Source organism: Danio rerio, chromosome 19, assembly GCF_049306965.1.
Source record: "Danio rerio strain Tuebingen ecotype United States chromosome 19, GRCz12tu, whole genome shotgun sequence".
In the NCBI taxonomy this organism is placed as follows: Eukaryota; Metazoa; Chordata; class Actinopteri; order Cypriniformes; family Danionidae; genus Danio; species Danio rerio.
Window position 1 is genome coordinate 39464538 of NC_133194.1, and position 2963 is coordinate 39467500.

The window sequence follows — 2963 nt, forward strand, 5'->3', positions numbered from 1 at the left end:
AAAAATAAAATAAACAAACAGGGTTGCTGGGTTCAACACCGGTGGGGTTAAATATTGAAAAGAAAAAAAAAACTATTTAAATGCAATTTTAAAAAGGAATACAATGTTTGGGTTTGTCCATTTGACCCAACATTGATTATTATTATTATAAAAAAAGGTTACAATAAAATAAAATAAAAAACATAAAAAAAATTATTAAATATGCATTTCTGTTTAAACTCTTTGAGGTCAATTATTCAAATGTCGGTAAATACATTTTTATGTTACAAAAAAGGCGCTGGGGGAACGTTTCAATAGAGGGATATACATAGATTCATTGCTAGGTGACCATCAACAGTTTCCGCAACGAATGACAAGCTGACAAACAGTGTTTGTCTGAGATAATTAGTCTAATAACATGCATATATTTTATACAAAGTATGAAGCTGATTGGTCAGTTCTTGTCCTGTGACTCATGATATTCTGGAAAAATTTGATGTTTTCAACTAGGTGCACCTGGAAGGCACGAGCTCCCAATATGCATGCGCAAGCCGCACCCCGCCATTGGAAATAACAAACTTCAATGCTCAAAAGACGCATTATGTAATAGATCTCCAGCAGTTTATTTTCTTATGCTGTGTTCACATTGGATGTGAAACGCATAAATAAGTCACACTAATCGCTCATAAATAGACGCATGACGATGCTGAGTTTACTCGCTTCAATCACGCTTTAAATTCACCTCACAATAGACATGGATTCACGTCATGGGCTGGACTTCTGTCTGCCCGGTGACTCTAGCTTTGGATCTAACATGGATTTTATTGAGAGAATAGCTGTGTTTATGTGCTTTAGGAAGGCTCAAAAACAGTAAATTCTTTCAACGCCTTGTCTGAGTCCACTAGATCCTTTCAGAGGTGCACCCAGCTTTCTGAGTTTATCAAATCCTCCAGAAATTATACCTGGGTGATGGATGATAAAGGCGTTCAACGGTGCTTCTGACTGCACCAGGCCCAGTTTGATGAACTGTTGTCCGGTGTCGGCAAGAGGATTTCCCCACAGGATACAAACAACTGGCACTACGTCATAATCACTCCTATAACAGAGAAAGCTTCTTATTGGTTAACGAGATGCAAATGTCCATTGAAGTTTAGATTTTCTAACTTTGGTGATTCGCCCATGTGCTCAACTTGCACTGCTTTATTCACGTGAATCACATCATTCAAGCCGCAGGATGTATATTCATGTCTTTGCATTGACTTAACATGTAAGTCACTTGCGATTGATACTTCATCCGCGTCTGGTGTGAACGCAGCATTACACAGACAGGCTGAATTCACCTGATTTGTTGACAAATGGTTTGCGGATCTATTCGGTTCGTGGGTCCTTTACTGGGCCTTTCCATATCGCAAAGGATCTTTCCAAAGTCGTCTGGTTCTTACTCTTATTGCTGCTTGTGAGTTTAATTAAATTCAATTCACCTTTATTTGTATAGCGCTTTTACAATGTAGATTGTGTCAAAGCAGTTTCACATACAAGATCATGGTAAATTGAAACAGTGTAGTTCAGTTTTCAGAGTTTAAGTTCAGTTCAGTTTAGCTCAGTTCAGTGTGGTTTAATAGTCACTACTGAGAGTCCAAACATTGAAGAGCAATCCATCAATGCGCAACTCTACAGATCCAGAACCATGCAAGCCAGTGGCAACAGCAACGAGGAATTAACTTCACCAATAGGCGAAAGTAAGGAATTAAAACACCTCAAGAGAAACCAGGCTCAGTTGGGCACGAAAATTTCTCCTCTGGCCAAACGTCTTGTGCAGTGCTGCAGTCAAGGCGCCGGAGGCTGGAAGCTAAACCTCAGCGAAGACTCGTCTGTCCCTGGAGCGTCACAGGTCTCATGCTCTCCAATCCTTCATGACCACCATAGCAGCTGTTCAGGATATGGCCTGATCCAGTATATGGAAACCTTGGGATCATCTAGTCGCTGGTCTTGGATCGAATCAGTGGCGCTGCATAGTCTGAGGGCCTCGGGATGAGTATCCCTGAGTGGAAAGAGAATAAAGAGAAAAATTTGCGTAGTTGCTGTACTTTAGTTTTGAATTGTGAGAGTGTGTCTGAGTCTCGGACATTATCAGGAAGGCTATTCCAGCCTCAACCTCCTTTACTCGACTTCTAGGTACTACCAGAAGCCCTGTGTTTTTAGATCTTAAAGAGCGGGTTGGATTGTAGCGAGACAGAAGGTTGGTTAGATAAACAGGAGCTCAATTATTTAAAGCTTTACACGTAAGAAGCAATATTTTAAATTCAATAAAAAAACTTAACAGGCAGCCAGTGTAAGGAGGATAAAATTGGGGTGATATGATCATATTTTCTAGACCTGGTAAAAAATCTGGCAGCTGCATTTTGTAATAGCTGAAGTTTGTTAATAGAGGATGCTGGGCAGCCAGCAAACAGAGCGTTACAGTAATCCAGCCTAGAAGTCATAAAACCATGGACAAGCTTTTCTGCATCTGAGATAGATAACATACTTCGTAAATTAGGGATATTTCTCAAATGAAAGTAGGCAGTTTTTGTGACAGGGGATATATGATTTTCAAAAGTTAAATTGCTGTCTAATATGACACCCAGATCTTTTATAGTAGAGCTAACGCTAACTTTGTATCTTTCTAATTGTAGGTCAAGTTGTGAGATCTGCTGTGTACAGGATTTAGGCCCAATAAGTAATAATTCTTTGGCACTCAAGTGACTGAGCTGTAACCAAGAGAACATATTTCAAAATAAAAGATTTTTCAAATTAAAATATTTTTCTAACAGATAGTAAACAAAATTTTAAATTTCTTGTGTGGCCTGGTACCAATTGATCCACGGACCGGTACCAGTCTGCAGCCCGGGGGTTGGACACTACTGCTATAAATGACAGCATTTTAATTTAAATTCCTGAAGAAATGTCATCTGTAATGTACAAACAGAAATAATCAGGAATTG

The 2963-nt window shown here is 39.3% G+C and overlaps 1 protein-coding gene across 1 annotated transcript in view; it reads right to left on the bottom strand.

Annotated features, from left to right (window-relative positions):
• Positions 1–2003: 2003 nt before the first annotated feature.
• LOC137488539 (uncharacterized) overlaps positions 2004–2963 on the bottom strand; it is a 366016-nt gene continuing 365056 nt past the window's right edge. The window contains exon 2 of the mRNA XM_073931835.1: positions 2004–2020. The gene's annotated coding sequence lies outside the window, so the exon portion shown is untranslated. The remainder of the gene's footprint in view (positions 2021–2963) is intronic.